Raw genomic sequence first — 17183 nt, forward strand, 5'->3', positions numbered from 1 at the left:
TTATTTCGACTTTTAGGTTTTCAATATTTTTGCACGAGCTAGCTCGTAAAAATACCTTTTTTTCTTCCCACGCATCCCGCCAAGTCATGGTAGCAGGAATGAAATTGCCATTTCATTGATAATTTTATCGTACTACTTTACAGGTAACCGTACTTCTTTAACTTTTCTAATTTTTCGAGGTTGATAAAAACTTTTTCCTTTTCGTGACCCTCGAATAATCAAATATAATTATTTGATTCCAACTAAGAAGTTTGACATTCATTTGTTCAAAAATTACGATGGGTTTAAATGTAATTCTATATAAAAATTTAACGCAGGACCCTACTTTACTTGGGCATGTTGAGAATTTTAGAGAAAGTGGTATTGTTAATTGGCATTTCACCTTTTTCCAACTTTATCATCAGTATTTCAATCCAAAGTTTTAATTATTCCACCCGTTCATTCTTCTTTATTCAGTAATAGTAGTATTTATAGGGAGCCGACCAACTGCTGAGGTCATTTGCGCCATTAGGGAAGGATAGGAAAGGATGAAGGGTGGAGAGAAACCCGGCGTCGGTATTAGCCTACTCTTTGCGGAAGGCGCCAAGGGGTCCGCAGCTAAACGTCCCATCCGACGGACGGCGTACTCACTCAAAGTGCCCTCCACAAAGCACCTCAAGTAGGGATTTCCACTCAATAAGATACCACTGAAAAATATTTAACACCACCGAGATTTGAACCCGGGCCTTCTTAATGGGAAGCGAGTACAATAGCTACTGCACCCTCTCGACCCCTCTTTATTAATTCTTAAATCATTAACCACCTCATATAATCTCTGTTTGACGTACCACTTTATTTTTTTTTAATTTCCTTTGTCTCTTGGTCTTCCTCGCGGGATTCTCCCTTCATATTTTGCTACCAATAATTCTCTGACTAATCCATTGTGCCAAAGAAACTGCGGGAGATGCCGCAGCAGTAACTTTAAACGGAGTCATCCTAATGTGCATTTCAATGCAAAAATTTCAGAGTGTAAAAATCATTCGCCTTGACTTGGGATTTCGGTCAAGGCGAATGATTTTTACACTCTGAAATTGTTGCATTAATCTATTGTGCTTTAGTATTTATATTTATGTAATTTCCTTTTCTCATCTTACGTTTGTGTACTCGCTTAGCCTTTCCATTTTTTCTTGAGCATTCTCCTCCAGCACCATAATTAAAATGCTTTCATTCTTTACGCATCCTCTTCTCCAATGTTCCATATCTCTGATACGTGGAGTGTCATGCTTCAAGCAAACCTTTTTGACGAATCGCTTCCTTATTTACAATTTCAGGTACATGAACATAGTAGTTACCTATTCCTCGTGAACGGTTTCTTAGCTTGAGCTTTCCTTCGCTTGGTGCCGATCGCACATCTTCCATGACGAGTTACACTTATGCTCATGTAGATGAAGGATTACCTTGAACTAGTATTTTTGCCTTTTCCTCATTAATAAAATCGGAGAAAATAAGGAACCTCATGGAAAAAAATACGGAGACAACGTACTGATGGCCGATGTTTATTACCAATGCTTGTTTGAGGACTAAAATCAGGTAAAATATTAACCTTAGTTTATGCTGTTAACGTACTCAATTGTTTGGAGTAACATACTGACATATTCCTAGAAACTGTGGGAGATACCACAACAGTACTGTCTGACATATACCTTACATGTTTCTATTTATAGGCTATCCTTGACCGTCATGAGAGCAATTACGAATGGAACTGAATGGAAGGTTTTTTTTTGTAATCTTATGGCTTTGATGCTCATTGCAATGACCAATCAATTCAGTTTTTTACAGTGCGATCGTCTTTTAGCGAGCATTTTTGCCCCACGGCGTGAATTTCATCTGTTACACGTTTTCAAATTGTTTTTATGGCACTTTATGTCATAAACATAACTGAGAAGAAATTTATAATACCATTAATTCTAAATTATGTGTAGTCTATCTTTGTCACTGATGCGTTGATCCGTTATTTCAAAGATCTGACATCACTTGACGTTTTTCAGGTGCCCATTTCAATTTCTTAGCCTTAGTAGCTTTCACTTAATCGAATGTGGAATGTATTATCCTCCTATTATGTGCTCTTAAATTAATTTACTTGTTCATTTTTTCATTTTTACAATTTTTTCATAACTTGTCTCCTTTACAGATCTCAGCTACAAATCGAGCAGTAAGATCGTCTGGCGTTCGTGAAGTTAATTGAAGTTACGGAACGGCGATCGCCGGTATTTCAACTTGTCCTCTTCCTTGGTAAGTTTCAATTACGCTGTCCAATATCAATTTCAATCTAGCGCGGTATTGCGGTGTTGGGATAGAAGCCCAACCAGAAATCAGCCAAAGTTTAGTTTGCTTGGTGAGGGTGGTGCTTACCACGTGCTGAGACTAAAGGCGTGTGATAGCGGCGAAAGGTTAAAGGGACAATATCCTATCACTCTGTCACCCTCGCCTTTACAGGAAAATATGGTGACCGTAATATCAGAGGGCTTGGGGAACGTTTGGGGTGCCCAGATTGAATTAGATTCGTGCCTGGACATTGCGGTTAGTAGCCGACAACTGTTCAAAACCGGCTTTCGCGAATTAAATATTTTTAGTAAAACCAGAGAGATTATCAAGACGTAGAGATATCATTGGAATGATAATGTAACAATAGAGATCTTAATTTATCACAGAAGATTTATCCCCACACTTATTATTACGCAAAATTGTGAATTAAGAACAGTCTCTGTCAACTCATCATGTAGTGGTGACTAACATCGCGTATTACAGTGGAGTTAATTTGTCCGACTGGAGAAAATGTTATTTTATTCAGTCCCCAAGGATACCTGATGATGATGAACAGCATCGAAACTATGGTCGTAATACAATAAAAGTGTGTGGAAGTGTAAAGTTTCTCTTATTTTTTACCCTCATCATGAAGGGATTCCACAAAGTTAAGCCTGAAACTTTTAACCCAAGGATTCTGCTGATACTCCTTGCTGCCTTTAAGGTCTATGGTCTCCTCATATTAATTAACCAACTGCTTATCAGAAAGATGAAAACTCCTGTTACTTCTCAATATAATCTTTCTGTAGGCATACCTTCTTTTCCAACGTCGAACCCATTATCACATGGCCATCGAGAACGCTTTAACTAGGGTCCCTCTTGCTCACTGGAAATACCGGCTAGCCCGTAACCAAGGTTTCCTGGGTTGGATGCCACACGTATGTTTGGCCTTCTTTGAACTTAATTGCCAATTAATGCATATTTTTCACGTTCTTAAAACCATCACTGTTAGGTATCACTTCATTGACAATGATTTTCGATGGAAATTAAAAAACGCAAGCGGTGCAAACGGATATCACAAGCGTTTCCTAATCACTAAACGGCGTCGATTTAAATATTTAACGCGCTTCTCACTTTGGTAGAAGAGGTTCAAGCTCCATTTACTGTAACTTGCAACCATTTATGCCTAATGTTCATAAAGATTGACCGTATGTTTTAAGGTCGATGAAAATATATTTCTTTCTCTTCCCAGCCCCGATAAAAGAATAGGAATGCCCTGGAGCTTGAAGGTACCAAGTATTTGTTGTTTGAATTATGAGAGAGAAAAAAGAATATTTGTCTGGATTCCATATTCAGTTTTAGTACAAAAACTTTTTCAATCTCTAGAAGTTAAGCCTGTCAATTCTATTGGACCGAAAAAAATTGTAGATACTTTTTCCCCTGCGTTTCATGTTTTAAGACGTTTCTGTAGCTCTTAGTCTTTTGAGGGACATTCTTGTGATTTTGTATCGCTGAGGAGAGGATCTACACTCGGGATTAAGTGTGCTTCTTCTTTCTTTGAATGGAAATGCACCAAGACGTTTTCCGCTGTTAGGAATTACCGATCGACTGCGACGTGTTTATAGTCTCCTTGGCTCGGCGATGCGAGTAAGAACCGTTATTGGAAGGAGAAATTACATGGCATCCCTCTCTGGAAATCAATTTGAAACTCCGGAGAGAGTACCAATACAAATCAATCACGTCAGTCCGATTCCCTGGAGCGAACTCTGAACCTCTTTTGACTCCATCCATTTAGTGTTGCCTACACGCGGCCGTTTATCACGTTTACATTGCGCAAATGCATTTGGGCGCATTTGTGCAGGCTTCAGATATGTGCAGAGTTATTGCTTGGATAATGTCGTAATATCCATGAACTCCGTGCCAACTTATAAAATGTTATAAATATTATTTCCTCATAAATATTGGTTCATTAGTTTAAATACCCTCTATATTTTCTCTAGAATAATTTCGGTGTAATTGTAGGTGGCTAATTTTAGATCCGATTGAAAAATTACCATGACCAAAAGTACTTACTTTTTTAAATTACTTTTTTTTCAAAGGAACCGATTGGGTTGAATTTACAATTTAAATTCGATCATTTGTTCAAGAAAGTTCTCTTTCAAAGTCATTTTGTGATTTGTTTGTTTAGTTCCTTAAAGCTTCAGTTGTTCAGGCTCCAGGGTCAAGATCATATTTTTTTAATTTGCCTAGAATGACTAGTGGGGTTTATATTCATTTCGAGTGGGGAAAAAGAAGTTTCAATTATACGATCTCTTAAAATTTTCTCCCTTTTGATCACACGCTTAAATTTCATTTTCCACATTATGAAGGAATTAAGTTGAGCTATGTAATTTGAGGGGTGGGGGAATTGAATATCGTGTTAAGATTTATTTATATCGGGCCGTTCATAAAATTTAAGCATTCATATCTTTAAAAAAAATAGTGGGTCGTGATAATCCAGGGGGTAGAGCATTGGACGAGGGTCCCGGGTTCGAGTCCCGGGCAAAGCACTCTGGGCACCTGCAGCTCTACCCAAGCTGCAGGGTACCATATCTTCCTGGGAAACCATAACCGGCACAGGGAAAGGAACTGGCCCCCTTACCCTGATGTGTGAATTTCACACGGCAAATAGGGCTTAGTACTGGGTGAATTCTACCATCACCTACTAAACCGACCTTCGGGTTGATGACTGTGTTTATGGTTTTTTTATCTGAAAAAAGAGCATTGTAAATGAATTATGAAAATTATAATTTTGAGAACAAAGGAGTTTTTTTTCAGGTTCTAAAATTGAATTCCAATCGTACCACGTTTTGATGCAATCCTAATTGAACATGCATCTCTCCTCACGCACGGAACTTTTAACGCAACCGACCGATAACGCTCAAATTAGTGGTCAAGTTTGTATGGCCGTTGACGTTGGTGAACAGGTGACGGCTTGCCCTTTATTCCGTTAATTGCCGGATACTATGGAACAGGTGATTAGATCATTTAATCCTTTAGAGTGCCGCGTCTCTGGAAGTGGACCCCAAAAACTTTCGAAACTTCCGAGCGGAGGCTGGAACCGTCGAAAGAGTTTTAACCGAATTACGGACGACTGACGAAGTTTCAATCAGTTGACGCGGCGTCCAGGTTAGGGGTTCTCACCCGGATGTCACTCAGGCGCAGAGCGAAACCTCTCCACCGTTCGCGACGCTGTTCAGCCTCTCCCTTCCCCAATTGCTAAATTAGCCGTGGCCTGATGCTCACTGTCGGCTCCCATTAGTGGGGATTGTGGAATTGGGGCTTGGGCGAGGGTAAGTTTGGGATAATTTGTTGAGAAGGGTTGCGGGGGGGCCATTACAAGAAACCGGAACCATGTCCTTTGCAGATAATCGGCGAAATTACCAATTAAACGTTCAGTTTTCCCGGTTATTCCTTTTTGTTAAGATCCTTATCATTCGACGGAAAAAAACGGTTAATTTCAATTGGAAGGTTTGCTAAATTTTGAGGAAGGTAAATTTTTTTTTCGTTTTTGCGTCCCGCTAACATTTCAATTATGCATGGGTTTAGCATCCAGTTCGAGAGGTTTGGGACGAAATCGAAAGCTATAAATGCAATTTATTCCGGGTGCATCACTTCCATATCAATTAAGTGTGCACCAGGAGCGTGAAAACCCACGCTCGAAACAATTCGTTAATCCCATGGTTTTTTTAAATCTCATTCAACCTGACAACAGTTGAGATAAATATGGCCGGATAACAACGCTTTTCGCCGTGCAAATAGCCGTCAATCCGATAGTGAATTGCAAATGAGGAAGAGTAAAGAATATCCTTTTGCCCATAATACGTAGGAAACCATTCCTGTTACTGTTTTAGCGCGGTGAATCCACATCTAAATTCCACATCGGAACGCGTTTAACGGCAAAGAATTCTGCGATAATGGCAATGAAATGAAAAATAAATAATTAAAATGGAAAATGATTCACTGCGGGACTGGATGTGGAAGCAATGGTGGAAAATTTTATAATGCATAAGCATATATGATGCCACTACTTTGCCTATTTTCCCACCATTAACGGTATTATTCTATATTTGGTCAAAGTATATTTCTTTGGAATTTTTCGCTACAGCATTAGGTCTGCATTACTTTAGAGTATTAAAAATGCTTTGCTCCTTTGTATTTCGACATGAGCAAAAGGATCGCTATTCCATTTAAAATCTCGCCGAGAATATCATACACTATCACTCATTTGAACAAAAGTATAATTAATTTCAAAGAAACACCACTGCAGCATTAAAATATCAATTTTTGTTTTGTCAGAAAAATGGTGGGAATGAAAAAAAAACCTAAGTGAAAGAAATCTAAGGAGTACATTTCATAAAATGACCTAAATATAAGGAGTAAGCATATCGAAATAAATTATTGCCGATTCGTGGATTTACTACAGTGTGTAACTAACTTAACGAATGACAAAAATGTAGTAAGTAAATTAGTGTTGTTATATGTCCATCTGAAGTAATCTACATGTATGCAAATGATACCGTCACAAATCACCAGGAAGGTACATGGCAGCGGGTGTATTCACAGCACACGAACAGATTGTCACGAACCATGTATGAAAAACATTACAGAAAACAATTCTGACTTGCAAAATAATTTGGAGACACTCAGCGAATTCAAGAGGAAGGTACTACCACCATGTTTAGTGAAATCATGCAACCAGGGTGATAAGATATTCATTAAATTAAGCCTAAGATACTTAAGTAACAATTGTGATGACGATTTCAAAATTAGTTCGAAGTGTTAGCTTAGGTAGGTCGTAGTAGCAACCTAAAAGGAAGAAAAAATTCAAAAATATATATGTATGAATATATAAACAGGGATAATGAACCTTAAGTGAAGAGTTTACTCAATAATATACCCAGTGGTACGTGAAATTCACACATCAGGTTGGGGGGCCGGTTCCTTTCCATGTGCCCACTATGTAGCCACCGAGAAAGATTTGGTACCCGAAAAGTCATACAGCTCAGGTTAATCTGCGGTTACCCAGAGACCTCCCCGGGAATCGAACCCGGGTTTTCCGGTAACGCCCCAGCGCTGGGCTGGAATTTGCTGGACTATCACGCCCTTACTGGAGTGTATGGAACTAAAATATAAAATGCACAATATATACGGCGACAGGGCAAAGGGTGAAAGGTTAAATTCTATTATTAACAAAAATTCTCAAATACCATAAATGTATAACCTCAGTCTGAGGATAGTTTGACGAATTGGCGTTGGTGTTACAGTGAGATATGTCATCCGCGTAGTTGTCAAAGACGTCAATTTTGGTGCATGCGCGAGCTAACCGCATCGTAAACTAAACCACTCAGCTTGGTTTAACAGGGACCTGAACGATGAAGGCGCCTCTTGTGGTGTGAGATTTGGGTGCTGATTTTGGTGCCACCCCCCATCTATCTCACGAACCAGTTCCTAATCCATCTCCCTTCCTTACGCCCATCCCCCATTCTCAGCACCAGGCAGAGTAAGATTGAGGCCAACCTACACTCCCCGGGGTTGAATTACCCTTTAATATTTCAGTAAGGTTGTGAATGAAAAAAATATAGCTGCTATCTACGGTCGGGGAAAAACATTATCCTCTTTTTCAACCACATGTCTTTCCCTCACGTCCAAAAATCATTCCTTCTCATAAAATTTTATGAGTCATGGCAATTTTCAAAGGTTCCGATTCATTCTTTAAAAGCTCGGGAATAACGTCACATCTATTCGCAGATGTCATTTGTTTGATTTCTAGTCCTGAGGTTGTTGGTTGGCAGGAGACAAAGGGCAAAGCGATTGCTGTGATTCCACAGGGAGACGACATTCCCGAGTTGGGAGCTCGCGCCCGGAATGGACGGACGAATCGTTGTGAGAGATGGAAGGGAAACTAAGGGAGTGGAATTGCATAATTTGTTAAACGTTTAAACTAGTTTACCCCAACCTGTCACGCCCGGGCGGCTAATGGTTTCGGCAGACTAAAACGAATGCATGGAGTTTTCGAAAATAAGTGAGCAAAGCACGGGTAAATCTTCAAAATCTTATAAAAAGAATTTTTTTCAGTATAAAGCAGGAAAATGAAAGGAATAAACTCAAATAATTCTCGATTAATTTCTCCTGAATTCTCCCGTTTTCCCCCAATGCGAATGCAATCACCATTGCTAAATATTGTGAATCACTATGAAATTGCGAGTTGCAAACCGTAATTCTCATACCAGTAACAAATATCCCGCAAAAAAAGTTCCGAGGTACGAATTAGTTACCTATGGAAGTGGAGTGAATGTTGCCCTCACAATCATGAGAAACATACCCATTTTCGGGTACATTACGAAATCATTCACATTTAAAATTAGGTGAAGTATATGTATATACACATGTGTATGCATATAAATACCTTAAAACGACATTCTGGAATATGGGTACTATTTCTGGCTCCTCTTACATCGTGAGGAAATGGAGTACGTAGAACAAAATACCACAATTCTACATTTACACATTCTGAATTCCAAAAGAAACGATTGCATGCTGGCAATGGTGAAGTAATTAGCGTATCTTACCGTTCCGGTACCACTAATTTGACGATCAATATTTTTAAATACATAATACAAGTTTGATCGTTTAATTTTTTGCGTTCACCTTGTTTTAAAGGAATGAATTCACGTAAGGCATAAGGATGGAATTGCAGCGGGAGTTTTTGTTGTTCCCTATTTCGAATAATTACTATTCAGGGTGTAACAATCAGGAGCGAACAGAAGCAAAGAGAGCCGTTCCAATCCGAGCGCAAAAGAGATAGTCTATTTTGACGGACAACCAAATTCATTGTTTGCGTCAGAGACAGTTGGACGTATACGATAGAGCAGTCAGAGGCAAATACTGTTCTCTTGGGAGCTCTAGCCAATTAATCTCCAGCCGTAGACCTTTATCGGTAGAGCAATTTCATATTTTGGTGGGTCATAAATTATCAACTAATATGTGACCCAGCGTTTTCCTTGCCTATTTCATTCTTTCGAATTCCAACACGCATGCCATGGAAATGTCGTGTGTTACAGGTGCTTAAATGACTCGCTAGCATTTCATATGGACAGCAGTACATCATAAGTGCTATATAATGCCAATATAAATTAGGTATTGCTTTTATTGATCATTAAGCTATTAGACTCTGAATATTTTAGCTAGTATTTATTCCAAAACGACGTTTATTTGAACTAAAACGAGAAAATTTAAAACAAATGCGAATCAATAATTCTGTCAATAAGATATATTTAAAATCTTCTGGCCGTAAATTATACCGAACAATCAGAAAATAAAACTAATTTCACTTAGAAAATTTCAGCGAATAATATAATGAGTTGATTTAAGATCCAACCTTCTAAAAAAATCATAATGATATTTCCTAACTCCGATATTACCTTTGCGATGCTACTCCTCTAGCTCTCTATGCACGCTGTTATACTATATCCACTTGTACGTACGCTATTGCACATACTAAGATTTAATTCATCGATTAATTCTCATAATTACTATCATAATGAACGTTAACTGGGTAAAAACATTAATTTATTATTATACCTAAGTATTTTCTAATATCCAAAAACATGTCCGCTTCGAATAAACCGATTCTAATAATATTTCAACTTGTTTCGAGATATGATGAGATTTTTATTAGCTAAATATATAAATGGATTATTTTTTTTAATTTTGGCGATATTTAGTATATAACTTTTGATGTTCTCCGTCCGTGAGGTTACGGGTGTTTGTACGGTTAAGATAACCGGATATATTGTGATTTGGCAGTTTTGCGTACAAGATATTTTATGATAAACTCAAAATTTGTTCCAAAATCCCTCAATAGGTAACCCTCATGGTAACCTTTCTCTTATTTCGGAAGCGACAATCACAAGAATAGCCCACTAGCATGCAAATTTCCTGTGAAATACTTTTCGTGGTACAGAATTTCTTTTGCAAAATTTTGTGTATTTCAAAAAATCCTTCTTTATTATGATTATATGAAGTTCTCAACAATAGGTATCTTAGGTTAAAAAATATTTTTTTTTTTAAATTCAAAATTATAGATATAGAATTTTTTTAGTCATTTTTACATTAATAAACCCACCATCACTTTATCTTGTGGTAAACAGGTTTGAACAAGGTTCCCAGTTCATATTGCGATAACAACACCAATAACCTTAAACCAGCCGATAATTTACACATAATGGTAGTATTTGCGCAAAATTTCAATTAATAATTTGGATGGTCTACAAATTTTTAATCATGATGCATATCTCTAAGTTCTTCTTATGTATGTTATATAAGACATTTACATTAGATGACCTACTTTTAGTTTAAGTGTTTCATCCGTATGTGTTCCTTTCAATTTCGAATGTTTAAAAAGGGGAAGCTTGACGATATGTTTTTCGAAAATGACAAACAACGTACAATGGCTTCAACTATTAAGTTTGGGGGAATTGACATGTACTTGTGATGGTGGTAAAACCTGCTCAGGATGGTATTCAACTAATATTGATAGATATCTATTTAACCCTTGAGCTATCTTAGCTTGTCAGCAGGGTTCGTCTGTTACTGGCTCAACATCTAACCCAATGTGATAGAAACAGCTGATATAATCCGTATTTGCAATTAACCTAAGTCGTTTTCCGGCAGAGTTGATTGGACAAGACTCCTCATACTTTGCTTCTTTCGCTTCGAAAAAATTTCAACCCGGAAATTAGGAGTGCGACGTGGCGTATGGTCTCCCTCCTTGCGAGTGGATTGGTGAATAGTCTCTTGCGTCTCTTCTCTATTCCATCATTTTCCTTTCTCTCTTAACATAACGTTCTTACAGTGAATGTTACATACACGTCAATCAGTCGTTCACACACCCATTTTTGAGTTAAGCTCTCTGAATTACCTAAGGATTCGCTCACACTTTAAAAATACCCTAGCTTCTTCAGGCGGACGTCATGAGATTTCCGCATCCATTCATCTCTCTCCCTCTCTCTGTCTCCTCCCCCCCTTCCCTTCTCTTCCTCTCGTCTTCTCTCCAATGCAGGAACTCTCGGGAAAGTTTTCAAAGTGTGGAATTAGAAGAGAGATAGCCGTCAAAAAGAAATGTGTTTACGATCAACGTCGGGAAGTGGCGGACGCGGAAATGGAGCGTAAATTCCAAGAGTACTTTTGAAACATATAGAGGAATAAAGAAGAAAGAATGTCGTCTCTTTCATCTTAAAATTGAATATCCAGGAAATGAAAATCCTCACAATAATATATAAAAGACGTCCGTTTGACAGGGAGGCTTCATTCTTGTAAATTGTATTACGAATGAGGAAATCGAACGGCTGAATCTGGATATAAGTTGAAGTCACAAACATTGACGAAGTCTCATGTTTCCCAGTGAGATTTAAAGGAAAAGTCGTCATTTGGAAAGATTTGACGATTCCATTCTAAAGAAAATATCGGGGATATTAATTCTTATTCATGGCTATGAATACACTACAGTAGATCCTCTGTATTTTTAAATACAAAGAATAACTCTTTATTTGAAAATTCAACTTCTAGAAATGTTTTTGAAAATATTATTTTCCTTCCATTCATGATGCTAAACATAATTCTCATGGGTATAGGGTGGATACGCTAATCCATAAAGTGATCAAACAAGCAAATAAATATGTTAACGTGAAAATTATAATAAATTATAGCCAAACGACATAGCTTGGGTAATTTTTTTTAAACGAAGAAGTATTTGCCCAACCTTTGCGAATTGAAACTTCATTTTTAGTTTTTTTAGAGGCACATTAGCGAGATTTTTTGTGTTCCCTTTTCCGTGGTATGCCTTAGTTATTATTCAGTGAGCAAGAAGGGGGGGGGGTCGCAGAAGTACCAAACCCGATAAAGAAAACAAAATAATTTTGGAAAAAATGTATTTATTTTTCAACATAATCTCTTTACAACTCTATACACTTTTCCCGGCAATGTTCAATAAGTTCGATACCCTTTTTATAATAAGAGCTGTCTTGCTCCTCAAAATAGCCATTAACTGCCGACATCACTTCTTTACGGTTGGAAAATCTTTGGCCACGGAAAATAATCCAAGGAGGCTAAATCTGGCGAGTAGGGTGCATGAGGTAACAATTCAAATTTCGATTAATGAATTTTGGCCGTTGCAATAACGGATTTGTGAGCTGGTGCATTGTCATGATGAAACAACACTTTCTTCTGAGCTAAATGCGGCCGCTTTTGCTTGATTTCTTCGCTTAAACGTTGCAATAATTTGGCATAATACTTGCCGTTGATAGTTTTTCCTTTTTCAAGATAGTCAATGAAAATAATCCCGCACGCATCCCAAAAAACCGACGCCATGACCTTACCTGCAGATGAAACGGTCTTCGCCTTCTTTGGAGGCGGTTCTCCCTTTTGAATCCATTGTTTTGATTGTTATTTTGTCTCGGGTGTGAATTAATGGATCAATATTTCATCCATGGTTATGAAATTGCGCTTAAGTTCTGCTTTGTTGCTGTGAAATTTTGCTAAACACTAATTTGAAACATCTTCACGACACTGGTTTTGCTTAAGTGTGAACAAACTCGGCACCCATCTTGCACGCAGCTTTCTCATGCCCAAGTTTTAAATTATTATGCGATGTACCGCACTTTTTGAAAGGCCTACTATGTCTGCTAGCTCGCGCACTCTCAGTCAACGATCAACCAGTATCACTTTTTGGATTTTCTTCGACCGTTTCTGGAGTCGTCACCTCCTTAGGTCGACCAATGCGGGGTTCGTCTTGACAGGTCGTACGGCCTCGTTTAAACTCTGCCATCCAATATTTTTCTGATTTAAAAAAATGAATGGACTCACCCAGAGTAGAATCCAGTTCAGCTTTTATATTGGTAGGATTGAGGCCTTTCAAATAAGAGTTTTGTATCACATAATTGGGACCAATTTTCTCCATTTTCACAAATTCACTGAAAACGTTCACCATTGATGGCTGCCAAAAAATACTGAACAACTTGGCGTCTTCAAACTAGAAACATATGTTTAAATATTGTTTACTTTCTAATACAGTGATATGTTTCAAGTAGCTACTGACATCTGTAGATCAGGCCGGGTACTAATTGGACCACCCTCGTAAGTTACACAGGTTTATCCTAGGGGTAAGGTTCTAGTTTGTAGTTATTTTAATTCTTCTAATAACTCTAATTTTTGTTATAAATACCTCATAGTTATTATGTCATTAAGATAAAGTCGACGTAAACATATTTACTCTTTCAAATGATTGTAGTTCATATATATTCCTCCTTGTTGGTATTGTAAAAAAACTATTTTATTGGTTGAAATTAACGCTTGTTTGAAAATAAGTTTTTATTCAGCATGAGTATAAATTTTCACGATTTTTCGAGGTTTATAGTGAACGTTTTTCCCTTCCTTTCCCTTATCCTACCCTATCCCTAACCAATCTTACCTGGTGCTTTCACGAGCTGCCACAAGGATTTTAGGTGGCTCGCGAGGTAATTTATGTGCATGTAGATTTATGCTCCAATAATTGTGTCTATGATACTGCGAGAGCAACGGAATACAACCATCTATGCTTTTCTCTTGTTTCTTCCCTACTTGGCGCAAATTTGTGCTAAAAACCATGGTGTTTCATTTTCGACTTTGTTTGAATTGATCCGAATCAACTTGCGTAGGTATGGGTAGCTGAGTGTGCATAGGAATGTACTGTGATGAGCCAGAGAGTGAGACTGGGCTGTTCCTAATTGCAGATACTCTTCAGTGTATTCGCTGATAAATCGTTCAGAACAGCATGTGAAGAGGATCGATCTTCAATTGAACTTGTGCGATGAGGTGATTAATTCAGTTATGCTTTCGTACAATTCAGCAGCAGCCATCCAATTGATTGCATGCAATGTTGATTGAACCGTAAAAATAATATGAGAAATGTAAGAGTAAACAAAATCACAATAAAAAATTGTGATAAGGTTCTCAAAAAATATGTACGTAAATTAAGTTTGACGTCAGGGATTTTAGTTTTAGAGAAAGGCAAAAATAGGTTATATTTTTGATAAAAATGGGCGTGGCAGTGTTAAATAGCAGGATAAATTTCATTGGCGAAGGAAGAGTTCACCAGAGGCAGGTATTTGTGACAGAAACGGTATTAGAAATAAAAAAAAAACTTTTTAAAAATTTCACTATTAAGCATTGCGTTTTATTATTGCTCTACTCACTCTTTGACGCAAAAGGATGAGCGCAGATGAGAGGATTATGTGAGGTGTATGTGTTTTAAAGAATCGAGGAAATAATTTGGATAGAGAGGGAAACTATCCACGACGGTTAAAATGCGGTTAGCTAGGAGAGAAAGATGCTGGTGGCAATCCGAAGCAGGCGGAAAAATTGGAAATAAGATATATTGAAAGTTAGTATGTTAAAGGCAGCAGCAGAAGGCAGAATGTTGGGTAAGCGAAAATATTCGTTGAAAATAATAATTTACTGTCCCACTGTTGGTAAATAATTATTTCGGACAATTTTTCGACGTTATTTCGAAGTACCAGAAGATGACGAAACTTACGATCACCACAACCTTTAGATGACGGAGTAACGTCGAAACCTATCTTTGATTAAATGTTAAATTTGCAGTGCATTTTTATTTGCTACGGCTCGATCATGTTTACCTTCCATAACATCATGCTTGATTCAACAACATTAGTTTAGCGAGGTAGACAAAGAAAATAATAAGGTTTTCAGATAGCTCGAAGGCAGGTAGAAGTGACGGAGAAATGAAGACGGAATAAATCTGTGACAGAGAAGAGTAATTTCTCACATGGCATCAATTGGCATCGCCAAAAACCTACCCTTAATAGGATTAACTTAGTTCATAAAATATACAACTTAATTTAATTTACTCTAATTTATGTATTCGGGCTTGTGAGTTTCTATTGGGACGTTTAATTATGAATGAATTACTTTTTAAATAATTCTTCATAAATTGGATTGCCAGGATATTAGTATAAGCTTGCTTTAAAAATTCTAATTCATAGTGGGTTGCAAATTCAATTATTATATTCTGGAATAGCGTAGTTCTGATTACAAGAGTTTCTTATGTCAGCAATTAAAAATTATCCCTTTTTATTTAAACGGATTCATATTTTTCATAAACTGCCGTATAGGCCGCGTGTATATCTGGAAATGAAATTTGTTATATGCATGCACTTCTATACAGTAGGGGCCTCTTTTATCTTGCCGTTTTCCGGAAAATTCTTTTTGAATTTCCATGGCTTCCAAACATTATGGATTCCCGCCAACCATTACTCCCTTGAAACTTGGTGAATGGAAAGTGGTTGCTATGTGATACGAGACATGCTCGTGCAGGCCAATTTTTCTCCCCTAGCCGAAATTCGTCGTCCTTCTGCGTTGCCCTCGGCTATCACCCCTTTCCCAACCTTCATCCTCTCTCGGAGTCTCTTTTGAAGACACCCCTTATCATTCCTCACTCTTGCCTGCCATTTAATCACTCCCCTCCCTGACCACCAGGCGCGATTCACCTTCCTCTATACTATATATTATTTTTCTTTAATTCTCAGAGGGAATTGAAATAAAAGAAATGAGCGATGGGGATCTCATTTTCCGCTTCCCTCATCCTTTTCTCTTTCTTCTCGGTCACTCTTTTCTTTACGCTTCCCTCGACTTCCCTTCAGCGACCCCCTTTCAGCTTATTCCCTTTTCGCCGGTTGACAATTAAGTGGTGCGTCCCTTTCTTATAAAATGCGTGCCGGTCCGAGAGGTTTTTACGTGCCTGTGGTCAATTTATTTTTTCGGTCCTCTCTCATCCCCCCCCTCCTCTCAATCCCTCCCCTCGTGAAAGAGTCCCTCTCTCGCAAATGGTTAAAAAGCAAAAGATCGAGCAGCTCCAGGAAGACTATTGAGTTTTTTATTTAATTATTTCTTCGGTCCACCTCAAGGACCCTTCCTGAAAAAACTTTCGTTCTCGGGTAAACTTTGAAACGGATGAATACCGCCTCAAGCATGTATGTAAATTATAAGTAAGTAAATTTTTCCTTTTAAACCGCTCGTCCCGCTTGGAATTTTAATATTATCTATCATCTTCACCTTTGGCTTGAATTTCGACGTATTACAGGTTTTGGTTTTACACCAAGTATTTGATGTTTTTTTCTTGAAACGAGTCTGATTGCAAAAAGGTCACATGCCGCGGAAATTCGATTCGCCTCGATTCCACACTAAGTCGTCACCGGTGTCCCTGGACATGCCGTGAGATCGCTGACTCAGAAGATAGGTAACATGAGAGCCGTAATGCACAGGAATTTTAGAGGTATACCCACATTCCTATTCACTGCGTAGAGATAGTTTGATTTTTAGTGTAATCAACCTTCAGAAGTGAAAGTTTTCGGTTTCCATAATCTGTTGGTTTGTTTCTTTGGAATGCTTTCATAACCTACTGAATATGTGTTCCTTTTGAATGGAAGTAATTTCATAATCTCTCCCAAATTCTATTGAATCCATCAAATAAAGTTAATTTATAATAATATTAGGAAAGAAACGAACACTACACTATACATTTCCATTGATAATTTTTTCATCTATAATCTGGTTCTCTTCTTCGACTGTCCTACAGTTAAAACTCTACGTCTTTCAAGTAAACATTTACAAACTTCATAACAATCACGAAAACAATACAGAAATTTCAAATCGTAGAAATCATTTGCCCAGTACCGGGATTTTAACTAGGACCCCTCATTGTGCGGCAGAGTGTTTTTCGAGTTGAGCTATCAATACCTCCTCCTGTACTATGAAAATTTGGGGGCTGTAAAGGAACAAGATGTTACGATGGGCATAAAAAA

General features: G+C 37.8%; 1 long non-coding RNA gene across 2 annotated transcripts in view; it reads left to right on the plus strand.

Moving 5' to 3' along the window:
• LOC139700839 (uncharacterized) overlaps window positions 1-17183 on the plus strand; it is a 396632-nt gene that overhangs the window by 67956 nt on the left and 311493 nt on the right. For both annotated transcript variants that reach the window (XR_011703894.1, XR_011703895.1), the window contains exon 2: window positions 2171-2271. This is a non-coding gene — a long non-coding RNA (uncharacterized lncRNA). The remainder of the gene's footprint in view (window positions 1-2170; window positions 2272-17183) is intronic.

This window comes from Hetaerina americana, unplaced genomic scaffold, assembly GCF_022747635.1.
Source record: "Hetaerina americana unplaced genomic scaffold, ioHetAmer1.1.p SCAF_11, whole genome shotgun sequence".
Taxonomy (NCBI): Eukaryota; Metazoa; Arthropoda; class Insecta; order Odonata; family Calopterygidae; genus Hetaerina; species Hetaerina americana.